The following is a 13148-nucleotide window of genomic DNA, read 5'->3' on the forward strand; positions in this document are numbered from 1 at the left end:
TAAATACCCAGGTTTGGTCCAGATGACAGTTTGGACTTGGCACATCCCACCTGCAGGATATGGGGCCTGCTACCTGGGGGGCTTATGGGAGGTCAGGGCTCAGTCTGTGTCTGACAGGGCATTAGTTCATAGGGCGGCCTAGGATATTGGGGTGCCTTCAATGGCCGTGCAGATGGATCCTCTCATGGGGATTATGGACAGACCCATAAGGCCATACTTCTTTCTGGAGGGCATGCAGAAGGCTGCGTTGTCTCTCCAGAATTCCTAATCTGGAGGCCCTGCTGGCCATGAAGTTGAGGACGGAAATCTGAATGCACAAGCGCTGGTTCAGTTCAGTGACGAGCACATGGTAATTCCAATGTTCAGCGTCAGACTCGAGACCTCTATGACCCAAGTCAGGGCGAGTGTCGGATAGTCGTTCATGCTGGAGTTTGTGTCAATGATGGCCGACTAATGAAGGGGATGCCTCAAGATTCCAGGGAGATTTTCCCAGACTGCGTCGTGTGAACTGCTCCAAACAGCAAGATTTCCTTCTGCGGGACAGGGGGAGTCCATTTTGATGGATTCAGGGTCCCTCATATGGAAAGACTTGGTAGGAGAGCTCTTCGAATGGATGTCTGGAAATCCCAGCTCAGCTTACACTTGCAGCCCAGGATCAAGGCAGTTTCGATCTGGTGGCTCTGGGGCGAATTGCCCAGGGGGCTGTGTTGAAAGGGTGCCTCAGGCTGATGGATCACATTGCTGGCTTGTGTCCATTGAGACCTAAGTATGTGGCAGAGGCTCTGGCGCCATGCTGAAATCACCACCTCTGAGGGTCTTATTCAGCTCCTTAGAATCAGGTTGCCTTCTGGGGACAGGAGGTGTGCTGTTTTTTTGCATAAGGGACCTAGCGTTGGAACATAGGTAAGAACTCTAAGCATTCCTCTGGGGACAGATGCCTGCAAACCTAAGCTAGGATTCCATTGAGATCCTAGGGGCATGTCAGTTTCCATCTTCTGACTTAGGGCCATTAACCTGGGTGTCTGCCTGGAAGTAGGTGTCTGGCATGTGTCAGACTGTGCATTTCTGACTAGAGCGGCCAACGAAATTGGGTGGGCTCAAGGTCCTTGCATGTGTCTCCCAATCTGGAGGGTTTGTGCAACTGTGACGAGCAGAATATCCTTCGGAAGGGCAGGAGAGTCCTGTGCTATGGCTGAAGAGGCCTAATCCTCGAGGGCCTATGGGCCAGGGCTTTGGGGACAAAAGTCTGTAAGTAAACACAAACTCGGTTTAGGGTGAGGGGTGAGGTGATGGCAGGCCCTATCTGCAGATCATGAGGGCAGTGTCTTGAGATCTGAAATTATTTTGATGGGGAGGCGGGAGCGTAGGCTCTTCTGTCTGGGTTGTGTGTCTCAGTTGGCCAGGGAATGGAGTGGTGGCCTCATGGTCCCTGGGTAATTCTGCCTCTGTGGGAATTTTGCATGGCTCCCAAGGTTTTGGTGTCTTTCTGGATGAAGGGAAGAGAGCTGTTTTCCTTCTCAGTGGTCCCGCCATAGCAGGGATTCCAGAGTTGGGTTCTGGGTCCAGGCGCCTGGAGAACTCAACAGAGGGTGAGGATTTGGACCTAGGGGCATGGCAGGCCTGAAATGCGGGCTCCTGGTACAGCTGGTGAGGGGGATTGTTTGAAAGCAGGCTCAGAATGATGGTCACACTGCCTGTGTGTGCCCAGGGAAGACCTCCTGGGTGAGCGTGTATTTGGGCTGTGCAGATGGCTCCCACACTGAGGGTGTGACCCCTATCTCCACATTAAGCTTTTCCAGCCATGGGGAAGGAGGAGTGCTCCTTTGTGCTTGAGGTTCCCCCATAGGCCGATATTTGAGTTATGGTCTTGGCACAGATCTGAACACCAATGTTGGGTAGACATGACAGCTTAGGGCCATGGCAGGTCTCCCTGCAGGAGGTGGAACCCGCTAACTTGGGGACTGAATGGAGGTCAGTACTCTGCTGTGTCACACAGTGCATTAGTGCACATTCAGCCTGGATATTGGCGATCCATCTAGGGCCGTGCAGGTTGATCCTCACATGGTGAATCTGGGCAGACGAATAGGACCCTTCTTCTTTTTGGATGGCAGTCAGAAGGCCCCATTGTCACTCTAGAATTCCCAGTCTGGAGAGCTTGTTGGCCAGGAGGGTGGTGACGGAAGTCTGCATGCACAAGCACCGTTTCTGTTCAGTGCCGAGCACATGGTAGCTCCAATATGCAGCGTCTGACTCGAATTCTCTAGCACGTGAGTCAGGGCGAGTGTCGGATGATCGATCACGCTGGAGTTTGTGTGCATGATGCTAGATGAATAGAAGTGTGGCCTCATGAGGCCATGGAGGTTTTCCCAGACTGACGCTTGTGAGCTGCTCCAAACAGCAAGCTTTTCTTCTGCAGGACTGGGGGATTCTCTTTTGATGGCTCCATTATCCCCCGTATGGAAAGATATGGTAGCATAGCTCACTGCATAGACATCTGGAAAGCCCAGCTCAACTTATTCTCTCAGCCCAGGAGCAAGGCAGTTTCGATCTGATGGCTGTTGAGCAAGTGCCCAGGTGGTGTAGTTGACAGGGAGCCTCATGCTGATGGGTCACCATGCTGGCTTGTGTCCAGGGAGACCTTAGAATGTGGTGGGAGCTCAGGCACCATGCAGGATTCCCCACCCCTCCCCCCGAGGGTTGGACGCAGCCCCCAAAAGCCAGGTTGCCTTCTGGGGACAGGAGTTGTTCTGTTTTGTGGCTCAGAGACCTAGCATTGGAACATATGTAGGGGCCTGGTAAGCCAGAGGAAATTACTTTTAAACCCTGGACATTGGGGCGGGCCTGGCCAGATTGCCTTATCCAATTAGTGGGGCATGCATATATTAACTGTGGTGAGTTGAAATCTCATTGGCCACCTGTGTGTTGGCTGGGCTCAACCACCTCTATAAAGGTTAGTCTGTGAGGCTGGGGGGGAGAAGTCGGAGGAGTTAGAATAGCCGTTAGAGAATTAGGAGGAGTTAGAATAGCCGTTACAGTGGTAGGAGGCGTTAGAGTAGCCGTTAGAGTAGTCATTGAGAGCCGTTAGGGTGGTCGTAGGAGTGATAGTGTTGGGGTCGTCAGTAGCGTTAGAGCTTCAGGATCATCGGGAGCATTGGGAGCAGCATTACTGGGAGCCGCCCCACACCAAGTAGCAGTGTCACCATGAGCAGCCTCGCTTCCCCTAGCAGCATCGCAGCCTGCGACCCTCCTCACCATGGCCCCGCTGAGACTGGCCTCATTGCTCCAAGGTGCCGCCTCGCCAGAGTGGCGTCATTCCTGGAAGCCACATAGTTGGCATGTGGCCTAGTTGGAGAATGGCCTGGTCCGGAGCGGCCTCTTCATCATCGGGTATGGACTTTGTCCAGCGTGTAGCTTCATCCAGAGCAGCCTCATTTGGGGAGAAGTCTCATCTTGACTGGACCCATCCAGTCTGCCTCGTCCACAGTGGCCTCATCTGGGTAGAGGCCTTTTCAGAGTGATGTCAGGGGGAGCATAGTCTGTGTCATCAGGTTTGTCGTCCTCGTCATCCATGCTTCTTTGTCATCGGGAGCGGTGTCCTTGTCGTCATCCCTAGATGTAAGATATGGCCCTGAAATGTCGGTTTGATTTTCGATGCTTGGCCTGAAAAGCTTTGCTTGATTTTTGCTTTGTGTAGTCTTGTAATATTGATCATGGACCCTTACACTCCAAAACATTCCTCTGGGGACAGATGCCTGCAAACCTCAGCTAGGATTCTGTTGAGGTCCTAGGGGCATGTCATTTTCCATCTTCTGACTGAGGGTCATTGACCTGGGAGTCTACCTGGAGGTAGGTGTCTGGCATGTGTCAGACTGTGCATTTCTGTCCAGCGCCCAACGGAATTGGTTGGGATCAGGGGGCTTGCAGTTGTCTCCCAATCTGGAGGATTTGTGCAAATGTGACAGGCAGACTTTCCTTTGGGAGGGCAGGCAGAATCCTGTGCTGTGGCTCTAGAGGCCCTATCCTGGAGGGCCTGCTGGCCAGAGCATTAGGGACAAAAGTCTGCAAACAAAAACTGGGGTTAGGATGAGGGGCGAGGTAATGGCAGGCCCGGTCTGCAGACCGTGAGGGCAGTGCCTCGTGATCGGAAATGAGGCTGACAGGGAGGTGGGAGCGCAGGCTTTTCTGTCTGGGTTGTGTGTCTGGGTTGGCCATGAAATGGATGGTTGGCCTACTCTGGCCATTAGAGATTGTACCTCTGAGGATTCTGCCCTGCTTTGAATGGTTTGGTGTCTTTCGGGTGGAAGGGAAGTGTGCAGGTTTCCGTCTCAGGGGTCCTGTCATAGCAGGGATTCCAGAATCAGCTTCTGGATACGGGTGCCTGGGGGACTCAACTGAGGGTGAAGATTTGGGCCTGGGGCCTCTCAGGACCGGTATGCGAGCTCCGGGTCCAGCTAACGAGGGGGCTGTTTTGAATGCTAGCTCAGGCTAAGGGTCACAATGCTTGTTTGTGGCCAGGGCAGCCCTCCTGGGTGGGCATTGTCTCTTGTGCCATGCAGGTGGCTCCCACTCTGAGTATTAGTCCCTCACCCCCACAGCAAGGTTTACCATTCGTGGGGAAGGAGGAGTACTCATTGATTCTTGAGGTTCCCCCATTGGCCAGGACTTGAGCTATGTTCTGGACACAGACGACTGAATACCCAGGTGGGTAGAGATGACAGTCTCTGAACTTGGCACATCCCACCTGCAGGATATGGGTCCCGCTACGTGGGGGGCTGTTGGGAGGTCGGGGCTCAAGCTGTGTCAGATGGAGCATTTGTGCACAGGGGGGCCTAGGACATTGGGGGCTGTCAATGTATGTGCAGTTGATCCTCACGTGGGGATTCTGGAAGACCCCTAGGGCTCTTGTTCTTTCTGGAGGGCTGGCAGAAGACTGTGTTGAGGCTCCTGAATGAATAATCTGGAAGGCTGCATTGCCAGAAGGCTGAGGACGGAATTCTGAATGCACAAGCACCGGTTCTGTCCCGTGCGGAGCACCTTGCATTTCCAAGGTGCAGCATCTGACTGGAGATCTTCAGCACCTGACTCAGGGCATGTGTCAGATAGTCGCTCACTCTGGAGTTTGTGTCCATGATGGCTGACGAGTGGAGGGGTGGTCTCTTGAGGCCATGGAGGCCTTCCAGGCTTGGGTTTGTGAGCTGCCCCAAACAGCAAGCTTTCCTACTGCAGGACAGGGGGAGTCCATTTGGATGGAACCAGAGTAACCCATATGGAAAGAATTCTTAGCAGAAGTCACTGCATGGATGCCTGGAAAGCCCAGTTATGCTTACCCTTCCAGACTAGGAAAAAGACCAATTTGATCTGGCGACTCTGAGGCAAAGTGCCCAGGGGCTGAGGTGACAGGGAGCCTCATTCTGATGGGTCACAATGCTGGCTTGTGTACTGCGAGACCTTAGAATGTGGCGGGGGCTCAGGCGCCATGTAGGATTCTCCACCCCTGAGGGTTGGACACAGCTCCCAAGAGCCATGTTGCCTTCTGGGGACAGGAGTTGTTCTGTTTTGTGTCTAGGGATCAATATTGGACCATATATAGGTATTCCAGAGTTTGTCTCTGGAGGAAGATGGCAGCAAACCTAAGCTAGGGTACTGTTGAGGTCCTAGGGTTATGTCAGGTTCCATCTTCTGACTCAGGGCCATGTACTTATTGTATGCCTGGAAGTAGGTGTCTGGCATGTGTCTGAATGTGCCATTTTTCTAAGGTGGCTAACAAGTTTGGGGTGGGCTCAGAGGCATTGTATGTGTCTCCCAATCTGGAGGGTTTGTGCAAATGTGGACTGGCAGAGATTTCTTAAGGTGGGCACGCAGAGTTCTGCACTGTGGCTCCAGAGGCCCCATCCTGGAGTGCCTTTCGGCCAGGGCTTTGGAGACAAATGTCTTCAAACACACATTTGAGAAAGGGTTCTCGTCGAGGTGATGGCCTTCCCGATCTGTGGACAATGAGGGTAGTGCTGAGGGATCTGAAATGAGGGCAATGGGCAGGCGGGACTGCAGGATTTTCTGTCTGGGTTGTGTGTCTCTGTTGGCCACGGAATGTAGAGTTATCCTCATAGGGTCATGGGAGATTCTGCCTCTGTGAGGATTCAGCCCAGCTCTCGGGGTTTGGTGTCTTCCCAGGGGAAGGGAACAGTGCTGTTTTTCAACTCAGGTGTCCCGCCATAGCAGGGATTCGAGAGTCAGCTTCTAGATCTGGGCACCTGTAGAGCACAACCGAGGGTGAGGAATTGGGCCTAGGGACATGTCAGGCCTGATATGCATGCTCCTGGACCAGCTTGCTATGGGTCTGGTTTGAAAACGTGCTCAGGCTGAGGGTCACAATGCCTATTTGAGGCCAGGGCAGGTTTCCTGGGTTGGCGAGGTCTCAAAGGCCATGCAGCTGGCTCCCACTCTGAGGTTAGGCCCCGATCCCCACAGCAAGCTTTTCCCATCATGGGGAAGAAAGAGTACTGTTTTGTGCTTGAGGTTCCCCCATAGTCCGGGATTTGAGTTCTGGTCTGGGAAGGTAAGTCAGAATACCCAGGTTGGGTAGAGATGACAGTCTCTTGCCATGCAAGGTCCCACCTGCAGGATATGGGGCCCGCTACCTGGGGGACTGATGGAAGGTCGGTGCTCACGCTGTGTTAGACTGAGCATTAGTGCAGAGGGCGGGCTTCCAATATTGGTGTGCCGTTGAGGTCCGTGCAGGTTGATCCTAATGTGGGGATTCTGGGCCTACCCCTAAGGCAATTCTTCTTTCTGGAGGGCAAGCAGAAGACTGCGTTGGGGCTCCTGAATGAACAATCTGGAGGGTTTGCAGCCCAGGAGGTTGAGGATGGAATTCTGAATGCACAAGCACCAGTTCCTTTCAGTGCCGAGGACATGGCATTTCCAGGTGCAGCGTATGACTCGAGATCTCCAGCACCTGAGTCAGGGCACAGTTCAGATGGCCACTCACCCTAGAGCTTGAGTCAGTGATGGCCAATGAATGGAGGGCTGGCCTCATGAGGTCATGGAAGTCTTACCAGGCTGGGGCTTGTGAGCTGCTCTGAACAGCAAGCTATCCTTCTGTGGGACAGGGGGAGTCCATTTGGATGGTACCAGCATCCCCTGTATGGACAGACGTCATAGCAGAAATCACCGCACAGCTGCCTGGAAAGCCCAGCTCCGCTTAGCCTTCCATCCCAAAACAAGGCCATTTTGATCTGGTGGCTCCGGAACAAAGCACCCAGTGGGCTGAGGTGACAGGGAGCCTCATTCTGATGGGTCACAATGCTGGCTTGTGTCTTGGGAGACCTTAGAATGTGGCGGGTGTTCCGGCACCATGCAGGATTCTCCTCTACTGAGGGTTGGATGCAGCTCCCAAGAGCAAGGTTGCCTTCTGGGGACAGGACGTGTTTTGTTTTGTGGCTCAGGGATCAAGTGTTGGACCATATGTAGGTATTCCTGATTTCATCTCTGGAGACAAATGCCTGCAAACCTAAGCTATCGTTCTCTTGAGGTCCTAGGGTTATGTCAGGTTCCTTCTTCTGACACAGGGACATTGAAGTGGATTTCTGACTGGAGGTAGGTTTTGGGCCTGTGTCCAAATGCAGCTTTTTTCCAAGGCCGCCAACCAATTTGCAGTGGGCTCCAGGGCATTGCAGATATCTCCCAAATGGAGATTTTGTGCAAATGTGGATTGGCAGAGCTTCCTGCAAGTGGGCAGTCAGAGTCCTGTGCTTTGGCCCCAGAGGCCCCATCCTAGAGGGCCTCGTGGCCAAGGCTTTGGGGACAAAATTCTGGAAACATAAACTCAGGATAGGGTTAGGGGTGAGGTGATGGAAGGCCCGATTTGCAGACTGGGAGGGCAGTGCCACAGGATCTTCAATGATTGCGATGGGGAGGCGGGATCATGGGCCTTTCTGTCTGGGTTGTGTGTCTCACATGGTCATGGTATGGAGTGGTAGCCTCTGGCGTCACAGGAGATTCACCTTGAGAGGATTCTGCCCGACTCCCAAGGGTTTGGTGTCTTTAGGGGGAAAGTGAAGAGTGCTGTTTTCCATCTCAGGAGTCCCGCCATAGTATGGATTCCAGAGTCAGCTTCTGTGTCCTGGTGCCTGAAAACGCGACCAAGGGTGAAAATTTGGGCCTATGGGCATGTCACGCCTGATATGTGAGTTCCTGGTCCAGTTAGCGAGGGGGCTGGTTTGAAACCTGGCTCAGGCTGAGGGTCACAATGCCTGTTTGTGGCCAAGGCATCCCTCCTAGTTGGGTGTGGTACATGGTCCATGCAGTTGGCTCCCCCTCTGAGGGTTAGACCCCCATCCCCAACGCAAGCTTTTCCCATCGTGGCATAGGAGCAGTGCTATGTTTTGCTTCAGGTTCCCCCAGAGGCCCGGACTTTAGCTATGTTCTGGACACAGACGCCTGAATACCCTGGTTGGGTAGAGATGACAGTATCTGGTCTTGGCATGTAACCACTTGCAGGATACGGGGCCCGATATCTGGGGGGCTTATGGGAGTTGGGGATGGGCTGTGTCAGAAAGAGCATTAGTGCACAGGGCGGCCTAGGACATTGGGGTGCCGTCGAGGTCCGTGCAGATTGATCCTCACGTGGGGATTCAGGTCAGACCCCTAGGGCCTTTCTTTTTTCTGGAGGGCAGGCAGAAGACTGCATTGTATCTCCTGAATGAACAATCTCTAGGGCTGGTGGGCAAGCAGGGTGAGGAGAGAATTCTGAACGAACAAGTGCTGGTTCTGTTCAGTACTGAGCACGTGACATTTGAATGTGCAGTGTCTGGCCCAAGATCTCCAACACCTGAATCAGGGCACGTGTCAGATGTTCGTTCATGATGAAGTTTCTGTCCATGATAGCCTACAAATGGAGGGGTGGCCTCATAAGGCCTTGGAGGCCTTGCTAGGCTGGGATTTGTGAGCTGCTCTGAACAGCAAGCTTTCTTTCTGCGAGAGAGGGGGCGTCCATTTGGATGGCACCAGGGTCCCCCATATGGAAAGACATAGTAGCAGAAGTCTCCACATGGACACCTGGAAATCCCAGCTCCGCTTACACTTCCAGCCCAGGAACAAGGCCTTTTCGATCTGGTGGCTCTGGGGCAAAGTGTTCAGAAGGCTGAGGTGACAGGGAGAATCATTCTGATGGGTTACAATGCTGGCCTGCTTCCAGGGAATCCTTAGCATGTGGCAGCGGCTCACGTGCCATGCAGGATGCTCCTCCCATGAGGGTTGGACGCAGCTCCCAATAGCCAGGTTGCCTTCTGTGGACAGGAGGTGTTCTATTTTGTGGGTCAGGGATCAAGTGTTGGACCATATATAGGTATTCCAGAATTTGCCTCTGGAGACAGATGCCGGCAAACCTATGCTAGGGTTCCATTAACGTCCTAAGGGTATGTCAGGTTCCATTATCTGACTCAGGGCCATTGACCTGGCTGTCTGCCTGAAAGTAGGTGTCTGACATGTGTCCAAATGCGTCTTTTTTCCAAGGAGGCCAACGAATTTGGGGTGTGCTCAGGGGCATTGCAGGTGTCTCACAATCTGGAGGGATTGTGCAAATGTGACGGGCAGAATTTCCTTCGGGTAGGCAGGCAGAGTCCTGGGCTGAAGCCCTGATACTCGCCTTGACATGAGTGACACAGGGCTCGGTTATTCTCAATGAAATCGGAAGGAATCCAAGGAAAATATACTATGGCTTCACTCATATGTGGCCTACAAGGAGTACCATGGACATGAGTAAAAGGAAGTGAAAATGGAAAGAGAAGATGTTAGACAGAGAGACAAACCAGGAGAGACTCAGGTCTCTGGGAACCAAGCTGAGGGTTACAGAAGGATGAGACGTGCCAGAAATGAAGGAACTGGTTCATGGTATGGAGGTGGTGTGGCATATATGCTGTTGATGAGCACTTGGTGGTATATGCAACTAAAAAATCAGGGAACTCTATCTCACAAATGTATGAGGGATGAAAGGCTGGCTTCCCGAACAAAAGATAAAGTATTGAAAAGAAAGAAAAACAGGCCATTTCACATAAAGATGAAGAAAGAAAGAGGAAAAAAATGAAGTATAGTTTTATTATCTTACTGATTAAAATAGTATGCAATTGGTTTCCTATAAGGTCCTTATCTGAATTGGGTCTTTGGACATTGCAAATTAGAATCTTCCCTCAACCTACATTTCAGGAATAGATGAGAAGAACCGAAATTGCCTTCATTAAATGCATGGGGCTCGGGCACCTACCAGTCAGTTTGGTTTCTGGGCTCGGGTACCTGCTGGTCAGTTTGGTTTCTAATGCACGGGGCTCGGGCACCTACCGGTCAATTTGGTTTCTAATGCACGGGGCTCGGGCACCTACCGTTCAGTTTCATTTCTGATGCATGGCAGGAAATAAAGCTTTGCTTGATTTTCGCTTTGTGTCAGTCTCATTCCTTTGATCATGGACCCTAACATTGGGGGCTCTCCTGGGTTCAAACAATGAGAATTGAGTCAGAATCTGAATTTATGGGAAAAGCCTCTGGAGGTGTTGGGATCTTGTTCGTCTGTCTGGTTGGAGCTCCAGGGTATGGCCCACCAGGGTCAAGCTGGACACAGCTATGCTCCCCAGGGCTGGATTGGATGCGGAGATACCCCATTCCTCTGTTGGTAGATCGACATGTGGTTCGAGTCCCCCTTGGCAGACAGGGAGGTTCGAGACCCCCTAGATAGTCAGGGAGTTCGAGTCATCCTAGGCGGTCACCAGGGGTTTTGAGTCCCCCTAAGCAGTCAGGGGGTGTGGATCCTCCTAGGTGGTCATTGGGTGCTTGAGTTCTCTGAGGCGGTCACAGGTTTTGAGTCCCCCTAGAAAATCCCCACTGGTGGCAGGACCACTGGAACTGCAGTTGTCTTTGTCTTGTCTTTTTATTGTCTGCTGTTGTTTCTTGTGTTTGGGGGAATGGGACAGGCAGAGAGTAAGGGGACTCTGACTTTCGTCTCATTGTTCCTCATAATAGATGTGGGGCTTCCTCCTCATTCACTTCCTGTGTTAAGGGCTATTACTGGAGCCAACTTGGTTTAGACTAACTTGGGACTGAGACTTTAAGGAATATTCCCAAGCAGCAGCCAAAACTCCCTTTGTTTCAGGAAATTCCTTGCCATCTCTGGCACGACGTGGACTGCCTAGCCCCTCCCCCTTGCTGGCGGGATAGCATGGGGTCTGAAGTGGAATGGGCCCAGGTAGAACATGAAATCTGTTAGCAAAGAGATGACTGAACTGATGGTTAATTGTCTGTCTCAAGGTTTTAATGGGTAATTGTTATAGTAGCTTTCAGAGTCTTTGGTAACCTGAAGCTTTGAAGTTTTGCTTGGATGACAAATGGGATGAAGTGCTAGGGAGCTGGTTGCTGGAACTAGGTTTGTGCATTTGAAATCTGTTGGTAAACATGCTTTGTGCTTAACTGCTATTGCAACAGTTCACAATTGGTTAATATTTAGTCTTCACTAGAGATTGAAATGTTTCTAAAAAAATGTAAATGGTTTTCCTTGCTCACCCAGAATTGTAAATGAGATCACTTTGACTCATAAGGCTTTTCCCAGATATGTTAAGGTACTCAGGAAATACTGCTAAATCCATGATAAACCTTGGGTTACATTTGGGTAAATGCTGTAAGTACTCCAGAGCTTCTATACATTTTCTAAAATTTTAATGTTTTCATAAGGGTCATCATTTGATATTAAACCATATCTATTTTGAGTTTTTTGTCATTTGTAATTGTTTTAATTCTCTTGTAAGATGAATTCTGCCTTAAAGGAAATTCATATAGGAGACTTTCAGAAGAAATATGGTTCTTTGATATTTTGAAATCCTGGAACTGCATTTGCAAAAGTAAAAGTTGCACTCCCACTAAACGAGAATTAATACGGTGACTCAAGGTAAGAATGAGTCTCCAGGAGCATTCCTAGAAAGGCTTATTGAAGCCTATAAAATGTATAGCCCAATGGACCCTGAGGCACCTGAAAAACAGGGGGCAGTGAATATTGCTTTTGCCAGTCAGTCAGCCCTGGATATAAGGAGGAACCTTCAGGAAATTGAAGGATTTGAAGGGAAGAATCTGATTAAGCTATTTGGAATAGCAGAAAAAGTGTTTAAGAACAGGGATGCACAGGAGGATGAAAAAAAGACAAAAAGCTGGTTAAGGTTTTGATATTCCATGAGATAAGTAGAGGGTAGTAAATGGAAGGAAAAGTCTAAGCACAAAGAAGGCAGGTGGGAAGACTTAGATTAAAATCAGTATGCTTACTGTAAGGAAAAAGACACTCGGCCAGGGAGTGCACCTAAAGGAAGACGGCATTGCTGGCCCCCAGAGTAAAAATTGAAGTGGAGGGGAAGTCAATTGATTTTTTTGGTGGCCATGGGAACCCAGGTTTCATCATGACTTAAACCTATGGGAAAACTCTCTGGAGAGGAAGTTTGGGTACAATTTGCAAACGGCACAGCGAGACATAGATGGGCAACAGAAAGGATTTAAATTTGGCCTCAGGAGTAGTGAAACATTGATTTTTGGTCCTCCCTAATGCCCCATATAACTTGATGGGAAATGATCTCCTCCACAAGTTATAAGCTGGCATTAATTTCTCAGAAGGAGACATGACTGTAACCTTGAGACAACACACTGTACAGGTACTTATGGCAGCTGTAGATGAATACCTCCTTTATGAGCCAGTCTCTAAACCAGAGGAGACAAAGGCGGGGAGCCTTCTCCAAATCCTATAGGTCAAGTTTCCCAAGGTCTGGGCAGAAGGAAAGTCCCCTGGTTTGGCCAAGGAACAACCTACAGTGGTGGTATTATTAAAAGCGATGGCTACGGCTGTTCACGTTCAGAAGCACCCCCTTTTCCAGGAAGCAAATGAAGGGATCAAAAGCACATTAACCCCCTCCGAGAAGACGCGTTCCTAGTTCCTTGCAAATCTCCATGGAATACACCTTTGCTGCCCATCAAAAAGGCCGAGACTGGGGAGTACTGACCTTTTCATGACTTGTGGGAAGTTAATAAACAGGTTGAAGATATCCACCTGACGGTGCCTAACCCCTATACCTTACTCTCGCTCCTGCACCCCAAAAGAACAGTCTATACCATCTTAGATCTCAAGG

Source organism: Meles meles, chromosome Y, assembly GCF_922984935.1.
Source record: "Meles meles chromosome Y, mMelMel3.1 paternal haplotype, whole genome shotgun sequence".
Lineage (NCBI taxonomy): Eukaryota > Metazoa > Chordata > Mammalia > Carnivora > Mustelidae > Meles > Meles meles.